The sequence below is a fragment of the Tursiops truncatus genome, chromosome X (genome assembly GCF_011762595.2).
Source record: "Tursiops truncatus isolate mTurTru1 chromosome X, mTurTru1.mat.Y, whole genome shotgun sequence".
Lineage (NCBI taxonomy): Eukaryota > Metazoa > Chordata > Mammalia > Artiodactyla > Delphinidae > Tursiops > Tursiops truncatus.
The window spans coordinates 82,039,038-82,065,499 of NC_047055.1; the positions used below are offsets into that span (position 1 = coordinate 82,039,038).

General features: G+C 40.6%; 1 pseudogene; it reads left to right on the forward strand.

Annotated features, from left to right (window-relative positions):
* The first annotated feature begins 237 nt into the window (after positions 1–237).
* Positions 238–1,384, forward strand: LOC101317192 (probable G-protein coupled receptor 160; annotated as a pseudogene).
* Positions 1,385–26,462: the final 25,078 nt, after the last annotated feature.

Here is a 26,462-nt window from a genome sequence, read left to right on the forward strand (position 1 = left end):
CAGCACCTGAGAAGCCCAGCACCAGCCAGAGCAGCTATGTCTGGGGTGGCGTCCAGAGGTGGCTGCAGGGCCATTCCTCTGCATTCAGGGGGATGCAACCAGGTGGAGATGGCCTGCTGGGAAAAGTATGCACTGCCTTCCTCCACACTTGTGCAAGTGACTTGGAACTTATTCTCTGGGCATTGTAGTGTAGCAAAATGAAATCAAAAGTAAGGTAATTGAAGGCAGTAAAGCTGAAATAAAACATAAACATCATCAGAAAGACCCACTGGAGAAAGCAAAGGATGGAAAATAAAATAAAGCAGTGTTTTATCATATGTATTTCAGCAGGCCTTTTGAAATTTAGAAAACATGACTACTTTTTCTTTAGAGGACTGCTCTTTTCACTGCCACTTCAATCAAACCAACCAGCCCCTAGATGTCAGCTGTTTGCTATTCTTGTTTATAGTTGGGAACATATTATTAAATATCTTCCAGCTAGGAATGAGAAGAAAAAAAAAAACACATAACAGAATTTTACAGGGTTTTTTTGTTTGTTTGTTTTATTTTCTTTTCTCTTGCATCTCACTAGCATTCATCTTTTATTTTTGGTAAACATTTCCATGCTATCCTACTTCATGGAGTCTTGTACATTTAGGCATTAGGTTTACTAAATACAACATCTGCCTATTTAGTCAAATTATTTCCTTTACTTATGGCTTTTTCTATTATACAGTTTTCCTGAGAGTTTGTACAAATTATTACCTGAATCTCTCCAAAACTGCCAAGCTTCCATTTAATCGTCAAAAAATGATTTTATTTCTTCACAGTAATTTGAATTTATATTTCAGTCCTTGCTTATCTTTTGGGAGATGCAGCTATCTATCAAAGCCTGAAGGCACAGAATGTTGATTCTTTTCAATGTCCTTTCTACTTCAGTGTTCAGTTACTGTCTGTCATTTTTCATGGTGATGATTTTATCTGTGGCTTTTATAACCTCTTGGTCAGAAGTCATTACCTTGGTACAGGCTATTAGGATAACTTCCTCTATGAATGAGACTATCCTATATTTTCCCTTTCATTCTGCTAGTTACAGTGTGAACTCTAAACAAGTATTCCTGACCAAGCTAGTATCTGTTTTCTTGGTACCCGGTTGCCATTTGCACTACTTCAAGTAACCATCCTTTTACTTAAAGTACACATTCCAGCCTACACTGAGATGAACATTCCCTGGTTGTATTTTCTCAATAGTTTTCTCAATACTGCAGTTTATTGGTTTGATTGTCACAAGCTTAATTTGGGAGATACTGCATTACCTGTAGATCCACTTATCAACTGGAAATGCTGCTTCATTCCACTTACAGTTCATAATATTGAGCAAACGGAAAAGCCTACACCAAAATAATTTATTAGATGTTGTTCATATTTCAATAAAGCTGGGAAAAATTAATTTGTTAATATGTTGTCATGTTAAAACTAATCAAAACTTACAACTAAAATAAGAATCATACTTTTACAGACAGGAAAGAATGATGACTGAGACATGTGAAAAAATGGAACTGAAGCTTCCTATCCCCTAATTTTCAAAACTTTTCAGAATTTACCTTTAGGGGCTATATTATTTATTAAATAGTGATTTTAAAAGCAAAAAAATATAATTCCAGTGTTTATACCTGCTCAGTAACACTTTATATTACAAATAATAGTTTGTTATTAACACTAAAGTGAAAAGAATTAACCTTTTGGCCATGTTGATGTTTCTGTTACCAAACACACTGCTGGTTGCAAACTGTTCTGTAAATCTGAGATTCACTGCCATTGTTGTTTATTTATTATTATTTTTTTTACATCCTTATTGGAGTATAATTGCTTTACAATGGTGTGTTAGTTTCTGCTTTATAACAAAGTGAATCAGTTATACATATACATATGTTCCCATATCTCTTCCCTCTTGCAGCTCCCTCCCTCCCACCCTCCCTATCCCACCACTCCAGGTGGTCACAAAGCACCGAGCTGATCTCCCTGTGCTATGCGGCTGCTTCCCAGCAGCTATCTACCTTACGTTTGGTAGTGTATATATGTCCATGCCTCTCTCTCGCTATGTCACAGTTTACCCTTCCCGCTCCCCAAATACTCAAGTCCATTCTCTAATAGGTCTGTGTCTTTATTCCTGTCTTAACCCTAGGTTCTTCATGACATTTTTTTTCTTAAATTCCACATATATGTGTTAGCATACGGTATTTGTCTCTCTCTTTCTAACTTACTTCACTCTGTATGACAGACTCTAGGTCCATCCACCTCATTACAAATACCTCAATTTCGTTTCTTTTTATGGCTGAGTAATATTCCATTGTACATATGTGCCACATCTCCTTTACCCATTCATCCAATGATGGGCACTTAGGTTGTTTCCATCTCCAGGCTATTGTAAATAGAGCTGCAATGACCATTTTGGTACATGATTCTTTTTGAATTATGGTTTTCTCAGGGTATATGTCCGGTAGTGGGATTGCTGGGTCATATGATAGTTCTGTCTGCAGTTTTTTAAGGAACCTCCATACTGTTCTCCATAGTGGCTGAACCAATTCACATTCCCACCAGCAGTGCAAGAGGGTTCCCTTTTCTCCATACCCTCTCCACCATTTATTGTTTCTAGATTTTTTGATGATGGCCACTCTGACTGGTGTGAGATGATATCTCATTGTAGTTTTGATTTTCATTTCTCTAATGATTAATGATGTTGAGCATTCTTTCATGTGTTTGTTGGCAGTCTGTATATCTTCTTTGGAGAAATGTCTATTTAGGTCTTCTGCCCATTTTTGGATTGAGTTGTTTGATTTTTTGTTAATGAGCTGCATGAGCTCCTTGTAAATTTTGCAGATAAATCCTTTGTCAGTTGCTTCATTTGCAAATATTTTCTCCTATTCTGAGTGTTGTCTTTTGGTCTTGTTTATGGTTTCCTTTGCTGTGCAAAAGCTTTGAAGGTTCATTAGGTCCATTTGTTTATTTTTGTTTTTTATTTCATTTCTCTAAGGAGGTGGGTCAAAAAGGATCTTGCTGTGATTTATGTCATAGAGTGTTCTGCCTATGTTTTCCTCTAAGAGTTTGAAAGTGTCTGGCCTTACATTTAGGTCTTTAACCCATTTTGAGCTTATTTTTGTGTATGGTGTTAGGGAGTGGTCTAATCTCCTACTTTCACATGTACCTATCCAGTTTTCCCAGCACCACTTATTGAAGAGGCTGTCCTTTCTCCACTGTACATTCCTTCCTCCTTTATCAAAGATAAGGTGACCATATGTGCGTGGGTTTATCTCTGGGCTTTCTATCCTGTTCCATTGATCTATCTTTCTGTTTTTGTGCCAATACCATACTGTCTTGATTACTATAGCTTTGTAGTATAGTCTGAAGTCAGGGAGCCTAATTCCTCCAGCTCCATTTTTCGTTCTCAAGATTGCTTTGGCCTTTCGGGGTCTTTTGTGTTTCCATACAAATTGTGAAATTTTTTGTTCTAGTTCTGTGAAAAATGCCAGTGGTAGTTTGATAGGGATTGCATTGAATCTGTAGATTGCTTTGTGTAGTAGAGTCATTTTCACAATGTTGATTCTTCCAATCCAAGAACATGGTGTATCTCTCCATCTATTTGTATCATCTTTAATTTCTTTCATCAGTATCTTATAATTTTCTGCATACAGGTCTTTTGTCTCCTTAGGTAGGTTTATTCCTAGAGATTTTATTGTTTTTGTTGCAATGGTAAATGGGAAAGTTTTCTTGATTTCACTTTCAGGTTTTCACTGCCATCTTTAAAATATGACCTTAAATAAACATTTTTATCAAGGTTAAAATATAATTGAATTTCTATATGCTAAAAATGATTAAAGAAAACCAAAATTAAACCCATATTACCATTTAAAATCACTCCAAAAAAAAAAGAAACACTTACCTATACACTTGAAAAAACATATGCAGGATCCACATGATGACAATCATAACATATTGACAAATGACACCAAAGAAGACCTAAACAGAGAGACCTACTGGGTTCATGGATTGGAAGGTAATACTAGAAAAGAGGTCAAGGCTCTCCAAACAGACTTATAGGCTTAATATGATTCCTATCAAAATTCCAGGAAGGATGTTTTGTAGATATAGATAAATCTATTCTGAAATTTATATGGAAATTCAGAGGCCCAAGGACAGCTAAAATAATCTTGATTAAGAGTAAAGTAGGTGGAGGCTTCCAGGAAGGTGGTGGAAGAGTAAGACGTGGAGATCACCTTCCTCCCCACAGATACACCAGAAATACATCTACTCGTGGAACAACTCCTACAGAGCACCTACTGAATGCTGGCAGAAGACCTCAGACTTCCGAAAAGGCAGGAGACTCCCCACGTACCTGGGTAGGGCAAAAGAAAGGGGAATAAACAGCGACAAAAGGATGGAGACGGGACCTGCACCAGTGGGAGGCAGCTGTGAAGGAGGAAAGGTTTCCACACACTAGGAAGCCCGTTCGCAGGCGGAGACTGCGGTTGCCGGAGAGCAGAGCTTCGGAGCCGCAGAGGAGAGCACAGCAACATGGGTGCAGAGGGCAAAGCAGAGAGATTCTCTCACAGAGGATCGGTGCCGACCGGCACTCACCAGCCCGAGAGGCTTGTCTGCTCAACAGCCAGGGCAGGCGGGGCCGGGAGCTGAGGATCGGGCTTCGGTCTGATCACAGGGAGAGGACTGAGGTTGGCGGCGTTAACACAGCCTGCAGGGGGTTAGTGCACCATGGCTAGCCAGCAGGGAGTCTGGGGAAAAGTCTGGACCTCCCGAAGAGGCAAGAGACTTTTTCTTCCCTCTTTGTTTCCTGGTGTGCCGGGAGAGGGGATTAAGAGTGCTGTTTAAAGGAGCTCCAGAGAAGGGCACCAGCTGCGGCTAAAAGCACGGACCCCAGAGACGGGCATAAGATGCTAAGGCTGTTGCTGCCGCCACCAAGAATCCTGTGCGTGAGCACAGGTAACTATCCACACTCCCCTTCCAGGGAGCCTGTGCAGCCCGCGACCACCAGTGTGCCGGGATCCAGGGACAACTTCTCCGGGAGAACGCACGGCGCAGCTCAGGCTGGTGCAACGTCACGCTGGCCTCTGCTGGCACAGGCTCGCCCCGCACACCGTGCCCCTCCCTCCCCGGGGCCTAAGAGAGCCAGAGTCCCCGAAGCAACTGCTCCTTTAACCAGGTCCTGTCTGAGTGAAGAACAGAGGCCCTCCGCTGACCACATGCAGAGGCGGGGCCAAATTCAAAGCTGAGCCCCGGGAGCTGTGAGAACAAAGAAGAGAAAGGGAAATCTCTCCCAGCAGCCTCAGAAGCAGTGGATTAAAGCTCCACAATCAACTTGATGTACCCTGCATCTGTGGAATACATGAATAGACAACGAATCATCCCAAATTGAGGAGGTGGACTTTAAGAGCAAGATTTATGATTTTTTCCCATTTTCCTATTTTTGTGAGTGTGTATGTGTATGCTTCTGTGTGAGATTTTGTCTGTATAGCTTTGCTTCCACCATTTGTCCTAGGCTTCTATCCGTCTGCTTTTCTTTGGTTTTATTTTTAACTCTTTTTTCTTAATAATTATTTTTCATTTTAATTATTTTATTTTATTTTATCTTTATTTTATTTTACTTTATCTTCTTTCTTTCTTTCTTTCTTTCTTTCCTTCTTTCCGTCCTGTAGACAACGAATCATCCAAAATTGAGAAGGTGGACTTTGAGAGCAAGATTTATGATTTTTTCACCTTTTCCTGTTTTTGTGAGTGTGTATGTGTATGCTTCTGTGTGAGATTTTGTCTGTATAGCTTTGCTTCCATCATTTGTCCTAGGGTTCTATCCATCCGTTTTTTGTGCTTTTGTTTTCGTTTCTTAATTTTCTTTTCTTAAAAATTATTTTTTTATTTTAATAACTTTATTTTATCTTACTTTATTTTATTTTCCTTTATCTTCTTTCTTTCTCTCTTTTTTTCCTCCTTCCTTCCATCCTCCCTCCCTCCCTCTCTCCCCCCTCCCTCCTTTCTTTCCTTCTTTCTTTCTTTCTTTCTTCCTTTCTTTCTGCTTCTACTAATTCTTCTTACCACTTTTTCTCACTTTTATTCTGAGCCGTGTGGAAGAAACGCTCTTGGTGCTGCAGCCAGGAGTCAGTGCTGTGCATCTGAGGTGGGAGAGCCAACTTCAGGACACTGGTCAACAAGAGACCTCCCAGCTACACATAATATCAAATGGCGAAAATCTCCCAGAGATCTCCATCTCAAAACAAACACCCAGCTTCACTCAACGACCAGCAAGCTACATTGCTGGACACCCTATGCCAAACAACTAGAAAGACAGGAACACAACCACACCCATTAGCAGAGAGGCTGCCTAAAATCATAATAAGTCCACAGACACCCCAAAACACACCAACAGATGTCACATTCCCACGAGAAAGACAAGATCCAGCCTCATCCACCAGAACACAGGAACTAGTCCCCTCCAACAGGAAGCCTACACTACCCACTGAACCAACTTTAGCCACTGAGGACAGACAGCAAAACAACGGGAACTACGAAACTGCAGCCTGCAAAAAGCAGACCCCAAACACAGTTAGATAAGCAAAATGAGAGGACAGAAAAACACACAGCTGTTGAACGAGCAAGATAAAAACCCACCAGACCTAACAAATGAAGAAGAAATAGGCAGTCTACCTGAAAAAAACTCAGAATAATGATAGTAAAGATGGTCCAAAACCTTGGAAATAGAAGAGACAAAATGCAAGAAACATTTAACAAGGACCTAGAAGAACTAAAGATGAAACAAGAAATGATGAACAACACAATAAATAAAACTAAAAATACTCTAGATGGGATCAATAGCAGAATAACTGAGGCAGAAGAACGGATAAGTGACCTGGAGGATAAAATAGTGGAAATAACTACTGCAGAGCAGAATAAAGAAAAAAGAATGAAAAGAACTGAGGACAGTCTCAGAGACTTCTGGGACAACATTAAATGCACCAACATACGAATTATAGGTTTTCCAGAAGAAAAAGAGAAAAAGAAAGAGACTGAGAAATTATTTGAAGTGACTATACTTGAAAACTTCCCTAACATAGGAAAGGAAATAGTTAATCAAGTCCAGGAAGAACAGAGAGTCTCATACAGGATAAATCCAAGGTGAAATACACCAAGACACATATTAATCAAACTGTCAAAAATTAAATACAAAGAAAACATATTAAAAGCAGCAAGGGAAAAACAGCAAATAACACACAAGGGAATCCCCATAAGGTAAACCGCTGATCTTTCAGCAGAAACACTGAAAGCCAGAAGAGACGGGCAGGACATATTTAAAGTGATGAAGGACAAAAACCTGCAACCAAGATGACTCTACCCAGCAAGGATCTCATTCAGATTTGATGGAGAAATTAAAACCTTTACAGACAAGCAAAAGCTGAGAGAGTTCAGCACCACAAATCCAGCTTTACAACAAATGCTAAAGGAACTTCTCTAGGCAAGAAACACAAGAGAAGGAAAAGACCAACCATAATGAACCCAAAACAATTAAGAATATGGGAATAGGAAACTACATATCGATAATTACCTTAAATGTAAATGGACTAAATGCTCCCACCAAAACACACAGATTGGCTGAATGGATACAAAAACAAGACCCATATATATGCTGTCTACAAGAGACCCAACCTAGAGACACATACAGACTGAATGTAAGGGGATGGAAAAAGATATTCCATGCAAACGGAAACCAAAAGAAAGCTGGAGTAGCAATTCTCATATCAGACAAAATAAACTTTAAAATAAAGAGTATTAGAAGCGACAAAGAAGGACACTACATAATGATCAAGGGATCAATCCAAGAAGAAGATATAACAATTGTAAATATTTATGCACCCAACATTGGAGCACCTCAATACATAAGGCAAATACTAACAGCCATAAAAGGGGCAATCGACAATAACACATTCATAGTAGGGGACTTTAACACCCCACTTTCACCCATGGACAGATCATTCAAAATGAAAATAAATAAGGAAACACAAGCTTTAAATGATACATTAAACAAGATGGACTTAATTGATATTTATAAGACATTCCATCCAAAAACAACAGAATACACATTTTTCTCAAGTGCTCATGGAACATTCTCCAGGATAGATCGTATCTTGGGTCACAAATCAAGCCTTGGTAAATTTAAGAAGATTGAAATTGTATCAAGTACCTATTTCAACCACAATGCTATGAGAATAGATATCAATTACAGGAACAGATCTGTAAAAAATACAAACACATGGAGGCTAGACAATACACTACTTAATAACGAAGTTATCACTGAAGAAATCAAAGAGGAAATTTAAAAAATACCTAGAAACAAATGACAATGGAGACAGGACGACCCAATACCTATGGGATGCAGCCAAAGCAGTTCTAAGAGGGAACTTTATAACAATACAAGCCCACCTTAAGAAACAGGAAACACCTCGAATAAACAACCTAAACTTGCACTGAAAGCAATTAGAGAAAGAAGAACAAAAAAATGACAAAGTTAGCAGAAGGAAAGAAATCATAAAAATCAGATCAGAAATAAATGAAAAAGAAATGAAGGAAATGATAGCAAAGATCAATAAAACTAAAACCTGGTTCTTTGAGAAGACAAACAAAACAGATAAACCATTAGCCAGTCTCCTCAGGAAAAAAAGGGAGAAGACTCAAATCAATAGAATTAGAAATGAAAAAGGAGAACACTGAAGAAATACAAAAGATTATGAGAGATTACTACAAACAACTCTATTCCAATAAAATGGACAACATGGAAGAAATGGACAAATTCTTAGAAATGCACAACCTGCCAAGACTGAATCAGGAAGAAATAGAAAATACGAAGAGACAAATCACAAGCACTGAAATTGAAATTGTGGTTAAAAATCTTCCAATAAACAAAAGGCCAGGACCAGATGGCTTCACAGGCAAATTCTATCAAACATTTAGAGAAGAGCTAACACCTATCCTTCTCAAACTCTTCCAAAATATAGCAGAGGGAGGAACACTCCCAAATTCATTCTACAAGGCCAACATCACCTTGATACCAAAGTCAGACAAGGATGTCACAAAGAAAGAAAACTACAGGCCAATATCACTGATGAACACAGATGCAAAAATTCTCAACAAAATACTAGCAAACAGAATCCAACAGCACATTAAAAGGATCATACACCATGATCAAGTGGGGTTTATTCCAGGAATGCAAGGATTCTTTAATATACACAAATCAATCAATGTGATAAACCATATTAACAAATTGAAGGAGAAAATCCATATGATCATCCAATAGATGCAGAGAAAGCTTTTGACAAAATTCAACACCCATTTATGATAAAAACCCTGCAGAAAGTAGGCATAGAGGGAACTTTCTTAACATAGTAAAGGCCATGTATGACAAATCAACACCCAACATCATTCTCAATGTTGAAAAAATGAAAGAATTTCCACTAATATCAGGAACAACACAAGGTTGCCAACTCTCACCACTCTTATTCAACATAGTTTTGGAAGTTTTAGCCACAGAAATGAGAGAAGAAAAGGAAATAAAAAGAATCCAGATCGGAAAAGAGGAAGTAAAGCTGTCACTGTTTGCAGATGACATGATACTATACATAAAGAATCCTAAGGATGCTACGAGGAAATTACTAGAGCTAATCAATGAATTCGGTAAATTTGAAGGATATAAAATTAATGAACAGAAATCTCTGGCATTCCTATACACTAATGATGAGAAATCTGAAAGTGAAATCAAGAAAACATTCCCATTTACTACTGCAACAAAAAGAATAAACTATCTATGTATAAACCTACCTAAGGAGACAAAACACCTGTATGCAGAAAATTATAAGACACTGATGAAAGAAATTAATGATGATACAAATAAATGGAGAGATATATCATGTTCTTGGATTGGAAGAATCAACATTGTGAAAGTGACTCTACTACACAAAGCAATCTACAGATTCAATGCAATCCCTATCAAACTACCACTGGCATTTCTCACAGAACTAGAGCAAAAAATTTCACAATTTGTATGGAAACACAAAAGACCCCGAATAGCCAAAGCAATCTTGAGAACGAAAAATGGAGCTGGAGGAATTAGGCTCCCTGACTTCAGACTATACTACAAAGCTATAGTAATCAAGACAGTATGGTACTGGCACAAAAACAGAAAGATAGATCAATGGAACAGGATAGAAAGCCCAGAGATAAACCCACGCACATATGATCACCTTATCTTTGATAAAGGAGGCAGGAATGTACAGTGGAGAAAGGACAGCCTCTTCAATAAGTGGTGCTGGGAAAACTGGACAGGTACATGTAAAAGTAGGAGATTAGACCACTCCCTAACACCATACACAAAAATAAGCTTAAAATGGATTAAAGACCTAAATATAAGGCCAGAAACTATCACACTCTTAGAGGAAAACATAGGTAGAACACTCTATGATATAAATCACAGCAAGATCCTTTTTGACCCACCTCCTAGAGAAATGGAAATAAAAACAAAAATAAACAAATTGGTCCTAATGAACCTTCAAAGCTTTTGCACAGCAAAGGAAACCATAAACAAGACCAAAAGACAACCCTCAGAATGGGAGAAAATATTTGCAAATGAAGAAACTGACAACGTATTAATCTTCATATTTTATAAGCAGCTCATGCAGCTCAATAACAATAAAACAAACAACCCAATCCAAAAATGGGACATTTCTCCAAAGAAGATATACAGACTGCCAACAAACACATGAAAGAATGCTCAACATCATTAATCATTAGAGAAATGAAAATCAAAACTACAGTGATATATCATCTCACACCAGTCAGAATGGCCATCATCAAAAAATCTAGAAACAATAAATGCTGGAGAGGGTGTGGGGAAAAGGGAACACTCTTGCACTGCTGGTGGGAGTGTGAATTGGTATAGCGACTATGGAGAGCAGTATGGAGGTTCCTTAAAAAACTACAAATAGAACTACCATATGACCCAGCAGTCCCACTACTGGGCATATACCCTGAGAAAACCATAATTCAAAAAGAGTCATGTACCAAAATGTTCATTGCGGCCCTATTTACAATAGCCTGGAGATGGAAACATCCTAAGTGTCCATCATTGGATGAATGGATAAAGAAGATGTGGCACATATATACAATGGAATATTACTCAGCCATAAAAAGAAATGAAATTGAGCTATTTGTAATAAGGTGGATAGATTTAAAGTCTGTCATACAGAGTGAAGTAAGTCAGAAAGAGAAAGACAAATACTGTACGATAACACATATATATGGAATTGAAGAAAAAAATGTCACGAAGATCCTAGGGGTAAGACAGGAATAAAAACAAGACCTGCTAGAGAATGGACTTGAGTATTTGGGGAGCGGGAAGGGTAAATTGTGACATAGCGAGAGAGAGGCATGGACATATATACACTACCAAACGTAAGGTAGATAGCTGCTGGGAAGCAGCCGCATAGCACAGGGAGATCAGCTCGGTGCTTTGTGACCGCCTGGAGTGGTGGGATAGGGAGGGTGGGAGGGAGGGAGATGCAAGAGGGAAGAGATATGGGAACATATGTATATGTATATCTGATTCAGTTTGTTATAAAAACTGAAACTAACAAACCATTGTAAAGCAATTATACTCCAATAAAGATGTAAAAAAATGTAAAGTAGGCGTTATATTAAGACTCACTGTTTTTTTTGTTTGTTTTGTTTTTGTTTTTGTTTTGCGTTACACGGGCCTTTCACTGTTGTTGCCTCTCCTGTTGCGGAGCATAGGCTCCAGACGCACAGGCTCAGCAGCCATGGCTCACCAGCCCAGCCGCTCCATGGCATGTGGGGTCTTCCCAGACCGGGGCACGAACCTGCATCCCCTGTATCAGCGGGCGGAATCTCAACCACTGCACCACCAGGGAAGCCCAAGAGTTACTTTTTAACTACAGTAATCCAGACAGTGTGATACTTGCTAAGGGATAGATACACATTTGAGTGGAATAGATAGAGAGTCCAGAAATGGAACCACACAAATACACTGAATTGAATTTTGAGAAGGGTACAAAAGGAATCCAATGGAAGAAAGATAGCCTTTTCAATAAATGATTCTAGAGCAATCAGATGTCCATAGGCTCAAGAAATGAATCTCGACCTAAACTTCCCACATTATATAAAAGTTAATTCAAAATAGATTATGGATATAAAAGTAAAACAATAAAAATATTTCAAATACATAGAAAAATCTTTGAGGTCTAGGTCTAGGAAAAGAGTTCTTAGGCTTGACACCAAAAGCCTGATACATAAAGGGAAAAATGAGAAATTTAACCTCATCAAAATTAAAGCCTTTTGCTCTGAGAAAACTCATGGGAATATGACGAAAATACAAGCTACAGACTGGGAGAAAATATTTGCAAGCCACATATTTGAAGAAGGATTAGTATTTAGAATACATAAGAATTCTTTAAAAAACGAAGTTAAAAAATAAACCAAATAGAAAATAGACAAAAGATATGAATGGCTATTTCACTGTAGAGGATATAAAATGGCAACACACACACACACACACACACACACACACACACACACACACACACGAAAATATATTACACACCGTTAGCCACAAGAAAAGCAAATGAAAATGACAAGGAGATAGCCCTACACACTTATCGGACTGGCCAAAATAAAAACGAGTGTCAATCCAAATACTGGTAAAGATGTGGATAATCTGGATCGCTCGTTCTCATACATTTCCCATAGGAGTATAAAATGATACCGCCACTCTGCAATACAGGTTGGCTGTTTCTTCAAAACTAATTATGCAATTTCCAAAGGTCCTAGCAATTTTATTCTCGGGCATTTACCCCAGAGAAATAAAAGTTTATATTTACACAAAAATCTGTTATACAAATGTTCATTGCAGTGTTATTTGTAATAGCCCCAAATTAGAAACAACCCAGATGTCCTTCAACAGGTGAATGGTTCAACAAACTGTGATACATCTATTTCACAGTGTACTACTCAGAAATAAAAAAGAGCAAACTCTTGATACACTCAACAACTTGGATTAATCTTCAGGGAATTATGCTGAAGGAAAAAAAAAAAGACAACCCCAAAGGTCACATACTGTATGATTTCATTATTGCATCAATTTTGAAATGACGAAATTTTAGAAATGTAGAACATATTTGTAGCTGCCAGGTTAAGGGGTTTAAGGCTGGTAGGGTGGGGAAATGTGTGTCATTATCAAAGAATCATAGGTGGAATCCTTGTGATGAAGGAACAGTTTAGTATGTTTATTGTGGTGTTGGATACACAAACCTACACATGTGATAAGATTGTATAGCACTAAGTACACACACACACATGCACAAACGAGTACAACTGGGAAATTTGAATAAGATCAGTGGACTGCACCCATATCAATTTGTGACATTGTACTGTAGTTTTACAAAATCTTCTCGGTATTACTTCTTCCAACTGCATGTGAATTTACAACTGTTGCAATAAAATCTCAAAATAAAAAATAGAAAGGCAAGAATCAAAGGTAAAGCAGGACCAAGTTGAAGTAGAGGTGGTGAATGTGGATTGAAAAAGAGGATAATAATAAGAGGGAAGGAGACTTCCCTGGTGGTGCAGTGGTTAAGAATCCGCCTGCCAATGCAGGGGACACGGGTTTGAGCCCTGGTCCGGGAATATCCCACATGCCGCAGAGCAACTAAGCCCGTGTGCCACAACGGGCCACAACTACTGAGCATGCACTCTAGAGCCCACGAGACACAACTACTGAGCCCGCGTGCCACGACTACTGAAGCCTGCGTGCCTAGAGCCCACACTCAGCAACAGGAGAAGCCCGCGCACCACAATGAAGAGTGGCCCCACTCGCTGCAACTAGAGAGGGCCCGTACGCAACAACAAAGACCCAATTCAGCCAAAAATAAATAAATAAATATTTTTTAAAAAGAGGGAAGGATTCTTGTAATGCATGGTGCATTTTCATAGTACTTTGCATTTAAACAGGCGTAGGTGGATAACTGTCTCCATCACTGTCTGGGTATATAATGCTGAGTGAATGAATTAACCTCTCTGATCCTCAGTTATCTCATCTGTAAATGTGAGTAGTAATATTATATTACTCCCTCTGTGAAGCTGTTCCCGACCACCTGGATTACATGGTTCTTCTCTGTGTTCGGAGAGTCCCTAGCTCACTCCGGCCACGGTTCTCATCACATTTATTTTTCAACTATTTAATTTGTGGCTGTCTGCTTACTAGACTATGAGCTATTCAAACACTGTTTCCCTGCAAGAATCATCCCTGTGTCTCCAGATCCTGCTTGACCCAGTGCCTGGAGCCTGGGTACCCAGCAGATGAGTGATGGTGAAATATGCTACTCACCCAAAACACTATAGCTATTATTATAGGTTCAATTTGTTCATAAGAAATAATATATTGAAAATGAGTGAACATAGAAAGTCTCTGTTTAAATTTATGTTCATGAGAATGGGGTTGGGGGTGGTAGTGGTTGGTGATGGCTTGTATTCCCATATTTTGTCCAGAATACTCTGATACCATTGTATTCTCCACTTTTTCCCCTTCATAAACCTAAATACAAAATGACTGATGAACAGAGTTGGGCTTCAATAAATACTTGTTTCATGAATATAACACTGCCATCAGGTTACTTTAGCTCTTCAGTGAGTGGCTGTAGATGTCACTCAGGCTTACAACAGCATAATCGAGGACATGACCTCAGTGCTCAGTGACCTTGGATGAGTGCAGGTGAGCTCTTTCACACTCAAAACGAAACTTCATTCTGTCTTCCTCCTGCTTCTTTGGTCACAACTTCTGTGTGTGTTTTCTTACAGGGTTCCCTTCCCCTGTGTCCTTTCTTGCACTTCCACTGCTTTTCTGTTTATATGTCTGTCTGCCCCAAGTGATTGTGAGATCCCAGATGCCAAGGACTAGGATCTATTCTTCTTTCATCTCCCACTTCTAGGATATCCCTGGAACATGGTGGGCATAACTATTTGCTTACATTACAAAGACAAATTTATCTTTGTGATGGCTCTGATAGAAGGAATACCCCATTTTTTTCTGTAAATTCTAATGTAGGTATTATCTGTGTAGGTCCTAGGTGCTAGAGAGGCTCCTGTATTGAGCTGTGAGTATGTTGCATGGCTACAACTTTGACCTTTTTTGGTCATCTCACACAGAGAGAATCACAGTTTTCAGTAACCAGAATAGCTTAGGGCCACATATACCATACTTTGGTAATTTTAAATCCACATTCACTCATAAGCAACTGCAAAACCTTTCTGCTCAGAAAAACTGTGCTTTGTTTTAGCAATGTACAATGTCATTACAGACGACTTCCCAGGTCAACCGTAGGCTTATTGAAGATAGTGACTACAATGAATCACTCTTATGTACCTCTGACATCCAGTTAAGTGGATGTAGGCACATTGTAGGTACTCAAGTAGCACCAATTGACTCATTTATCTGGGCCTTCTGTTTGTCTTTAAAAATAGACCCTGTGCACTCCCTAACACCATACACAAAAATAAGCTCAAAATGGATTAAAGACCTAAATATAAGGCCAGAAACTATCAAACTCTTAGAGGAAAACATAGGCAGAACACTCTATGACATAAATCACAGCAAGATTCTTTCTGACCCACCCCCTAGAGTAATGGACATAAAAACAAAAATAAACAAATGGGACCTAATGAAACTTCAAAGCTTTTGCACAGCAAAGGAAACCATAAACAAGACAAAAAGACAACCCTCAGAATGGGAGAAAATATTTGCAAATGAAGCAACCGACAAAGGATTAATCTCCAAAATTTACAAGCAGCTCATGCAGCTCAATAACAAAAAAACAAACAACCAATCCAAAAATGGGCAGAAGACCTAAATAGACATTTCTCCAAAGAAGATATACAGACTGCCAACAAACACATGAAAGAATGCTCAACATCATTAATCATTAGAGAAATGCAAATCAAAACTACAATGAGATATCATCTCACACCAGTCAGAATGGCCATCATCAAAAAATCTAGAAACAATAAATGTTGGAGAGGGTGTGGAGAAAAGGGAACCCTCTTGCACTGCTGGTGGGAATGTGAATTGGTTCAGCCACTATGGAGAACAGTATGGAGGTTCCTTAAAAAACTACAAATAGAACTACCATATGACCCAGCAATCCCACTACTGGGCATATACCCTGAGAAAACCGAAATTCAAAAAGAGTCATGTACCAAAATGTTCATTGCAGCTCTATTTACAATAGCCCGGAGATGGAAACAACCTAAGTGCCCATCATCGGATGAATGGATAAAGAAGATGTGGCACAGATATACAATGGAATATTACTCAGCCATAAAAGGAAACGAAACTGAGCTATTTGTAATGAGGTGGATAGACCTAGAGTCTGTCATACACAGTGAAGTAAGTCAGAAAGAAAAAGACAAATACCGTATGCTAACACATATATATGGAATTTAAGAAAAAAAAATGTCATGAAGGACCTAGGGGTAAGGCAGGAATAAAGACGCAGACCTCCTAGAGAACGGACTTGAGGTTATGGGGAGGGGGAAGGGTGAGCTGTGACGGGGCGAGAGAGAGTCACGGACATATACACACTAACAAACGTAGTAAGGTAGATAGCTAGTGGGAAGCAGCCGCATGGCACAGGGATATTGGCTCGGTGCTTTGTGACAGCCTGGAGGGGTGGGATAGGGAGGGTGGGAGGGAGGGAGACCCAAGAGGGAAGAGATATGGGAACATATGTATATGTATAACTGATTCACTTTGTTATAAAGCAGAAACTAACACACCATTGTAAAGCAATTATACCCCAATAAAGATGTTAAAAAAAAAAATAGACCCTGTGGAGATTCTCCTAGGAATGGTGGTGTGAGGAGTTTGCACAATTCATGCTCACAGAACACAAGTAAAAACCTGGGCAAAATTATTGAAAACAACTATTTCATGGCACTGGCAGACAATAACCTGAGAAGTGTTTCTTTATGAAATACTGCTACTGTGTTGGGTAAGAAGGTGACTTTGTGGCCTTTTTCCTGGGGGTGGTCTCATCCTCACACTCCAGCTCAGAAGGTAAAAATCCACACCTTTACTGTATAGAGGTGGTGGACTCAATCTGGGGATGTTGGCAGGACAGATAGAAATTTTACAGGAAGAGCTTGGAAGTGAAGAGTCATGAAAGGGCCAAGAAGTTAAATTCTCCACCCCTCTGACTGCTAAAATATGCATGCATGTGGGAGACCACAGGGAGCCAGGCAAAAATTGAAAGTCTGGGACAGCTTGTGAGGGGTGGATGTTGCTGTGCATTTGGATGTATTCCTCAACCCATATGCCCCTTGTGTGGCAGAGAGGTGACCTTATGGCTTGAGTAGGGTTGCAAGATTTAGCAAATAAAAATAGAGAATGCTCAGTTCAATTTGAATTTTAAAGATATTAAAATATTATTCATTGCTTATCTGAAACCCAAATTTAATGGGGCATCTGGTATGTTAATCTGGCAACCCTAGGATTGAGGTGTATGAACATAAACTCTACCCGGATGATTGGCTGAATACAAAACTACACAGGTGAAGGGGAGGCTGCCAAGTAGAGATGTCACTGCCCACACAGGATGTGGGAGACAGTTTTAGCAGTATGAGCCCAGGTGAGGTTACAATAATTATCCATTAATACAAAACAAAAAAAGCCAACAACGTTCAGAAAAACAAAACAAAGTCACTAGAACATATTATCTATAATGTTCATCTTTCAGAAAATTAACTAGAATAGTGAAAAAAACTGGAAGGTATAACCCATTGTCAAGAAAATAAATGAGTCAATAGAATCTGACTCTATGTGAGACTAGATTTTGAATTTAGCAGATAGCATCTTCAATGCAGTTATTACAAATATGTCAAACCAATTTAAGAAATAAATGTTTAAAAATTCAAGGAAAACAATTGTGGGTCTGGGCCAAAAATCGGTAATATCAACAAAGAAATAAAAACCTATGAGAGAAAAACAATTGAAATTCTAGAGGTGTACAGTGTAATAACTGAAATGAATAAGTAAACAAACACTAGATTTGCTCAGGAGCATAACTGAGATGGCAAAAGAAACAATCACAATCACTTTGCTGTACACCTGAAACTAACACAACATTGTAAATCAACTATACTTCAATAAAACAAACAGACAAACAAGAAACAATCACAAAACTTGAAGATAGATCAATAGAAATTATTCAATCTGAAGAACAGAGATTAAAGAATGAACAAGGCCTCAGAGATCTGTTGGAAAATATCAGACATCCCAACATATGTGCAATTGTAATACAGGAAGGACAGGAGAAACAGAAGGGGCAGAAGAGATTTTTTGAAAAAAATGGCCCCAAAATTCCCAAATTTGGTAAAAGGATTAAATTACTGATCAAGGAAACTAAATAACTCTAAGCAGGAGAAACAAAGAAAAGCACAAGCTGAAAGCCAAAGCCTGAAAGGAAAATTAGAAAGCATCAATAGAAAAATAACACATCAGAGAAACAGAAAATTGAAAAGCCTTATGAAGGAAACAAGTTTGGAATGATGAAGGAACTAAGTCTGGAATGATGAAGGAACAGTTAAAGACCAGTGTGGCTAGATTGTACTGAATGAGGGGAGAGGTTGGAGAGGTAGGCAGAAGCCAGAAAGTGTAGGGTTTGGCAGGCCGCACTAAGGAGAATGGATTTCATTCAAAGGAAAAATGGGAATTCCTTGTAGAATGGTGGTAGTAATAGCTGCCCTCAGGATATATTTTGAATATAGAATCAAGAGGACTTGCTGATGTATATAAGTAAAAAACAAACAATATACAACAAACACAAGAGATCTGTTTCAGACATGTTGAGTCATCCAAACAGGGAAGTCAGGTAGGTTAGACAAGTCTGGGTCTCAAGATATACATTTGGATGGATTCCATGTTTTGATTCTTTACCACAGTTCATCTATTTTGCCTACTTTTCTGATTCCTCAGGTACACACATGCTTTGTGTATTTGTCTAGAGTCTTTAGCTGTAATCAGCAGGAGAGATAGGCAGTACTGGGCTTACTCCATGGTAGCCAGAAGCAGAATCTCCTCATGGGAGTTTATGGAGGATAAAGCTCAATTGTAAGTTGTGTCAAGCTGGTGGTCTGAATACAGTTTTGGATTCTAGATTCTATTTGAAGTTATAAAATACTAAGATAGTGAGTGGATTATTTTAAATTAGTGTGTCCTAAAACTCACTAAAACCCTCCTGGATTCCACTGAAGGTCAGAACCTAGGAGCAGTGACTCAAACATGGGAAAAAAAGATATAATCTGAGTGAAAGACTAAACCAAACCCAAAACCAGGCATTGGACAGAAGAAGTGCCTTCAGAGGCAGGCAGGTGGTACACTCTCCCCTCAGTGGGAATCAGAGATTCTTCCCCACAATGGTGAACACTGGCATGTTGTGGCTCCCGCTCTTAGCTGGGAAACTTCAGACACCAGTTCTCGTGCCTGGGGGTTCCCCTGTGGGATGAAATGAATAGAATTGTCACGCTGGCTTCATAGATACTAGAGCATGTGCATATACATTAGCTTATAGATGTGTATCTCTACTTCTCATGATGCATGACGGATTATATTGATTAACTGGTTTTGTGTAGCATCCTCTGATAGGCACTCAACGCAGATCACAATATTCTTCTGATGGGCAACTAGATTGGCACAGAGAACTTCTTCCTGGTGAACACCAATGATTATTACTTTAAGCCTAAAAACAAATATAAAACATGTAAATTAACAGGGACTGGAAAGCACCCATGTGACCTCATCAGAGAAACTAGGAATTTAAGTGTCCAGCGATCCACCCATGCCTGCATGATATCATGACTCCATCCATCTATTATCCATCCAAAAACTATGCTTTGAGATCCTCCATAGGCCATGAATTGAACTACAGTCCACATGGCACTAAAAAGCTTCATCCTATGAGGGACCCTTTGAAAGGACTTTTTCCCTAATTTTGAAATTCTGGTCCTCTGTGGTCTCTTCTGGGCCCATTGCCTCCTTTGAGTTTTCTGTGAGATATTTGTCTCCAGCTCATAAACAAAAGATTTCAGATGCAACCAGGCTTTTTACACATCTTTTCAGGTGGTAAATCACTGGGCTTCCTCCTACTGACCAAGAGCAAATAACTAGAAAGTCCCTAGTACCACATGACCTAAGAGCCTCATATCCACGTGAATGTTGCTTTTCAACTCATACGCATCCTGGAGCAGGAAGTGCAACATCTAAAGCCATGTTCAAAAAGGTACAATTTAGGGGTCAGTTCTTTTTTTTTTTTTTTTTTTTGGAAGCACAGGTTAAGTCTGCTGCTTGTATTGAACAACCGTCTCACCATCAATTTGCTCATTCGGTTTATCACTAGGTAAATTCCAGCCTGATTTATCTGAAGAGAGGATATGTTTGCTTTTTCTGTTCCTAAGCTGTTTGGAAGAGGGCTGCACTTTCTTTTAGATGAAGTTGGTTTAGTGTAGCGTTTTCTAAATAATTTTAGATAAGACTCTGAACCTAATGCAACGTCAACATAAGCCTTGGTGGACATCCACATGCCAAAAAAGAAAATCTTGTGAAAAAAAAAAACTTTCACAAGAATTAACTTTAAATGGATCACAGACCTAAATGTAAAATGCAAATCTATAAAACTCCTAGAAGACAACGTAGGAGAAAATCTAGGTGACTTTGGGTTGGCAATGAATGACCTTTTAAAACAACACCAAAAGCACAACCCACAAAAGAAAAAATTGATAAATTGGACTTTGTTAAAATTAAATATTTCTGTTCTGTGAAGGACACTGTTCAGAGGATGAAGTGACAAGCCACAGACTGGGAGAAAACATTTGTAAAAAATATGTAATAAAGGACTGGTATCCCGAAATATACAAAGAACTCTTAAAACTCAAAAATGAGAAAACAACACGATTTTAAAATGGGCAAAAGATCTGAACACACACCTCACCACATAAGATGTACAGATGGCAAATAAGCCTACGAAATGATATTTAATATCATGTATCATTAGGGAACTACAAATTAAGACGACAGTGAGATACCACTGCACACCTATTTGAATGGCTAAATCCAACACACTGAATATATCAAATGGTGGTTGAAGATGTGGGTTAACAGGAACTCTCATTCATTGCTGGTGGCAATGCAAAGTGGTACAGCCACTTTAGAAGACAGTTTGGCAGTTTCTTACAACATTAAACATCCACTTACCATATGATCCAAAAGTTGTGCTCCTCGATATTTACTCAAATGAGTTTAAAATTTTGTCCACACAAGAACCCGCACATGAATGTTTATCTAGCTTTAGTCATAATTGCCAAAGCTTGGAAGCAACCAAGATGTCCTTCAATCAGTGAATGGATAGACACTGTGGTACAGCCATACAATAATATACTATTCAGTGATAAACAGAAACGAGCCATCATGACACAGAAATACATGGATGACCCATAAGTGCATATTACTATGTAAAAACCACCAATCTGAAAAGGTTTTACAACATATCAATGCAACTCTGACTTTCAGGAAAAGGCAAAATTACAGCAAAAAGATCAGTGGTTGTCAGAGGTTTTTAGGAAGAAAGAGGCAGGGATGAATAGGAGTAGCCCAATGGATTTTTAGGTCAGTAAAATTATACTGTATGATGCTATGATGGTGGATACATGTCATTATACATTATACATTTGTCAAAACCCAGAGAGTGCAAGTCAAAGAGTGAAACCGAATATAAAATATACACTTCAGCTAGTAATAAGGTATCAACATTGGCTCATCCCTTGTAACAGATGTACCACACTAATGCAAGATGTTCCTAATAGAGGAAACTGGATATGGAGGTGAGGGTGGGAGGATCTGGGAATCATCTGTACTTCTTGCTCATTTTTCTGTAACTCTAAAACCACTAAAAGAAATAAAGTCTATTTTTTTAAACATTGAGATAAATGGTAGGCAATAGTTTCAAAGGATAGGTAGTGCCTCCTCCTCCTCTCTCAAGATTTGGCTTTTGCCTCCATTCCTGCCTCATTGCCTCCCCCTTGTGAACCTTATGCCACAGTCACTGTGCTGCTCCGGGCTGAAGGGGGTGCTCATGAGTACACGTTTGTGCATGCACAGGACACTTGGGAGAAGCGCATCTATTGAGAATCACAATTCCATGTCTTTGCGTGGCCTCCCCCAGCACATCCTGTGCCTTAGTTTCCACTCTTTTGTTGGTTTCTTTTTCTCTTGAGTCAGATGGATTAAGCTTCAGTTTCCCTGGTAACCAACACCGGTGTTTTATCTCAGCCTCTGGTCACAGAAAGAGAGCAAGATGGAGAGAAGAATTTCCCATTGGTCCTGGCCCTTCCAGCTGGGCTGTTGCCTGAGATGAGTGATCCAGTGAGGATGAGCAGAAGAATGTTGCCAAGACAACAGAATCCCACACTCCTGTCCAGCACTGAGGCACTTCTCCCTCCCCTCCCCGCACGCTTGGACCTCACCAGAGAATGGGAATGTGCTTTGGCTAAGAGTGAAGAGACAGATGCATGGTAGAAAATTTAGGGAGAGAGGTGAAATCTTGGGAGCCTTCAGAAGGGACTGGGGGAAGTGCTGGGGTCACCAAGAAAGCATTCTGTACAGCACTGCGATCTCGGGAGACAATGAAGACTATGAAAGCACAGTGGCTCTAACGTGTGGTTCCGTGATTTTCTCCAGCAGTACACAGTGCTACAACCATTTTCTGAAGCCAAGCTCCATGCCTCAGGCCTTGGAAAATGGGGCCTGTGTTGTTTGTTAAAGGAGAATGGAGCCTGACGTCGCTTATGGAGGGCAAGGATGGCCTTGAGGAGGCCCTGCTCACCTCAGTGACAACTCTCATCTGTTACTCCACTCTGTGTGTCTGTCTGGTCCGTTCTTCCTTCTGTGCTCCCTTTTTTTTTGGAAGGGGGTCTCTTTATGGGATGTGAAACATTGTCCTCAGTTAAAGGGGAGGATGAGGCGAGGATGCCCCAATCTCCTCAAACATGGACTGAGGAGATGGTGGGCAGAGGAGGATTTGGTGGGGATGGTGTGCTGAAATCACAGACTCACTCGCACTCCTCAGATGGCATGGGGACTTTGGTTAACTTATTCTCTCTGGCCGATCTGATCTGATCTTTATCATGAGTGCCCACTCTCTGGAGTGGCAAACAAACAAACAAACAAACAAACCCCACTGAATTTATATCTAATCTGGTAAGTGCAATCTGATGCTATCATGTGAATGGTTAGTTTAAAATAATGCTGTCTGTTTTGGTGAAATGCTCAGTCTCTCAGATTTCCACCCCACTTCTCTGCTCCTTTCCAAGGTGGGGAAGGCGTATGTATGGTTTACAAATCTCCTGGGTGATGTGGGAAGGGATGGGGGGGTCTATGAAATTCTTACGCTGCTCACAGTATCCTTGGTGGTTTCTGAGGGAAGGATGACTCTCCTCTCCCGGGTCCAGTTGGTGATGCTGACCTGCACCGCCCATGGGTGGGGCTGATGAAACTTGCATTTTTGTCTCTCTCCTCTTGGTCGGGTCCTGGTGCTCCCTGGCCAACTCAGCCTCAGCTCACTCTGCTGGCATCTGCAGACCCCTCTGAATCTGGGGCGCATCCTCCATCCCACCCCTGTGCAGGGTGTCGACTCCACAGCTTCAGCTGCAGGGTCATCTAAGCCCCTCAGACAGGTTAGGTTTCCTTCATGGTAGAACCCCTGGCTCTGGACTCAACCAATTTCCACATTCCCACTACAGGGAATGAAGGCCCTAGGGGTCTCACCACCACAGCAGGAACCAGGATCAGTTCCAGAAGGCTAAATTCCTAAACTCCAGCCATCCTTCTGCCCACTTTGTAGATGATGGAATGATCCAGAAGAAATGGGGAACATGACAATTCAGGAAAAAGGGATGATCTTTGCAAAGGCCCACTCCTGGAGAAGGAGGAAGGATATGGGATCCAGGTGAAGGGCTTAGCCTCAAATGGGATCTGGTCACTTCCTCCAGAGGGGCAGCAGAGTACCAGGGTAGAAATAGGCAGACTGGGATTGGGAAGCTTGAAAAATCCCACGGGACTGCTTCTGTCTTTTCCACGAATTATTGGGCGGGGGGAGACTGGTGGTCATTAGAATGGAGGAGGGTTGCTAGTGTGTAATGTAGTATTGTAGGTGAGAGTGAAAATGAAAAGCAATTCTCCCCTGGTCATGGATTTAAGATAAAACAATTCTGTAAAGTTTCAGAGTTTCGTCCTCAGTGCTGAGGTGCTCAGATACAAGGCAGAGGGCGAGTAGGGAGGAGGGTGCAAGGAGCACAGGAGGTGTGTTTGTGGGGGACAGTTTCCAGCCCTGGGCCCGCGGAGTAAGGAGGGGCCTGGCGGATGTTGTGGAAGGATGTGTGGTCGGTGAGCTGGCGGTTTCCAGGAGGTTGGGGCTATCAATGCAGGGGCACTAGAGCGAGGGAGCTGGAGGACAGGACGCCGTGTTGGGGGTGATGAGAGGGAGGAATGCTATACACCATGAGGGCCGCGGTCTTCCTGATACCCAGGGCATGACCGTGGGCAGGGGGGTGCTCGTGTGGGGAGAAGAAGAACATCGCTGAGGTCGGAGAGGCTCCGGGGTGACCGGCTGAGCCTCGCGGGCACTGAGGTCGCCGGGACGGATCAGAAGAGTGAGGGCTGACAGGAGCACGGTGACTGTGCCACGGGACGAGCGCGTTTACAGGCCGGGGGTGGGCGGGAGGAGAATGACCAGGGGATTGGTACCGGTCCCGCACGTGGGGGGCTGGGGCAGTGGACGACGGGACCCAGATATCACCGGTCAGGTCCCTTAGCCGAGAGTTCGAAACAGGGCCCGGGAGGAAACTTCTAGCGGACTCGGGCGGCAGACCGGCACTGACGTTACTGGGCACAGGCTCGCAGGCCCAGAACCCGCCCACCGGCGCGCAGCCCTGTCCCCCAGGCTCGCGACTTTCCGGGGCACCAGGACTTCCTGCCCCTGTTGCTATGGTTCCAGCGGCGGCACTAAGGAAGGCTGCAGTGCCGGGAAGGTTTGTCTGGGCAACGGTGTCCTGTACCGGTCCATCTCTGGTCCTCACCATCCCGCTTTGCTTCTTCGGCCAATATCGCCAGGGCCGCTTCGGCTGGTACTATGTGTTCTCTGGTCCTAAATATGAATGTAGGGGCCCAATTACGGACATGCTTTTGGAATTAAGAACACAGTCACTGGACAATAAGCAGTATGTACGAATGAAGTCTGAACTGATTGCAGTGGTCTTTCTTTTACCAAGTCCAGGTAACATTTCTGAAGGTTCCTTGGCATGCTCATACATCTGAAAAAATAGCACATATTTTCTACCAAAAAAAAAGTTTTCTTAACAGCACTGCACACAAATTATCTGAATTAATTTATCCTGACAATTTCCTTATCATAAAGACATCGTTTGATTGGACGTGTAGCTCTTTACTAAAGTTTTCCTCTTGTAGGGCTTTGTGGAGGACCTTGGGCCAGGGCTCAAGAGAACTTCCCTTGCAGTTCCATCTCTACCCGCCTTTTATTTTACTCTGAGTCATTTTGCTTCTTTGGGCCTGTTGTTTCCTCAGTTTTAAGAAGAGTCAGGCTAAGCTAATGGGTAGCACAGGGAGGGGGATCCAGGGGAGGGTGTGGTTAAAGAGCCTGTGTTCTCAGTGCAGTGACTCCTCTTTTTTCTCTTATTTATTGCTGCTTTTTTGTTTGTTTGTTTGTTTGCATGTTTATTTTGTTAAGAAAGGAGTTTCTTTTACTTTAACAAAGAGTTTGAAATCACTGGTTTATGGGATCAGTACTCAGTCTCCCAGAGATGGGAGAAAGATTGAAGAGAAATGAAATTATAAAAATGGGTAGACTCAGCCATCCTTAGGGGTACCATAAACTTAAAAGTACTCTCTAAGTAGATGGCTTGGGAAAATGTCTGTTCAATTATAGGGTGTCTTCAAGAACTGTTTTGTCAAATGCTGCAATCTGATTACTTACTGAGAGGGGAATTGGGGCTGAAGATGTAATCTTACCAACCGTGAGGATATGGAGAGGGGGAAGGGTAAGCTGTGGCAAAGTGAGATAGTGGCATGGACATATATACACTACCAAACATAAAATAGATAGCTAGTGAGAAGCAGCCGCATAGCACAGGGAGATCAGCTCGGTGCTTTGTGACCACCTAGAGGGGTGGGATAGGGAGGGTAGGAGGGAGGGAGACGCAAGAGAGAAGAGATATGGGAACATATGTATATGTATAACTGATTCACATTGTTATAAAGCAGAAACGAATACACCATTGTAAAGCAATTATACTCCAATAAA